Here is an 818-nt window from a genome sequence, read left to right as displayed (position 1 = left end):
GGGAGAGTGATGAAAGAATACCTTGCGGGGCTGGTGACAATTATGCATCAAGCAGATTCCACACCGCTCGCCCAAGAAAACGGTAAGATGTTCTGTCCTTGTCGGAAATGCAACAATCGAATCGTGAAAATGTTTGGAAGCATTTAATAAATACAGGTTTCACGCCAAATTACTATATCTGGTTTCAACATGGAGAAGGTTATAATTATGAGAATGAAGCTAGTAGTAGTAATAGCAATTTTCAGGAAGAACCGGTTGACCATCATTTGCATAATGAAGATAGTTACCATCAGGAGGAGCAGATGGTATATTATAATAGGGTTCATGATATGGTAGTTGATGCATTCGTAGCTCATGATGAAGATGAAGAACCTAAAATAGATGCAAAAAAGTTTTATGAAATGTTTGATGCTGCGAATCAGCCACTTTACAGTGGTTGTAGAGAAGGTCTCTCTAAATTGTCGTTGGCTGCTAGAATGATGAATATTAAAACTGATCACAATCTACCTGAAAGTTGCATGAATGAATGAGCATACTTGTTTAAAGAGTATTTACCGGAATACAATGTGTCTGCTGATTCTTATTATGAGATTCAGAAACTGGTTTATAGTCTTGGGTTGCCTTCGGAGATGATAGACATTTGCATTGACAATTGCATGATCTACTGGGGAGATGATGAGAAGTCAGAAGAATGTCGATTCTGCAAGAAGCCACGATTCAAGCCGCAAGGACGAGGACGTAATAGGGTACCGTACCAAAAGATGTGGTACCTACCAATTACAGACAGATTGAAAAGATTGTATCAATCAGAGCAGACT

The sequence above is a fragment of the Brassica oleracea genome, chromosome C4 (assembly GCF_000695525.1).
Source record: "Brassica oleracea var. oleracea cultivar TO1000 chromosome C4, BOL, whole genome shotgun sequence".
Taxonomy (NCBI): Eukaryota; Viridiplantae; Streptophyta; class Magnoliopsida; order Brassicales; family Brassicaceae; genus Brassica; species Brassica oleracea.
The sequence above is the reverse complement of the archived record's forward strand: the minus strand, read 5'-3'. Positions refer to the sequence as shown.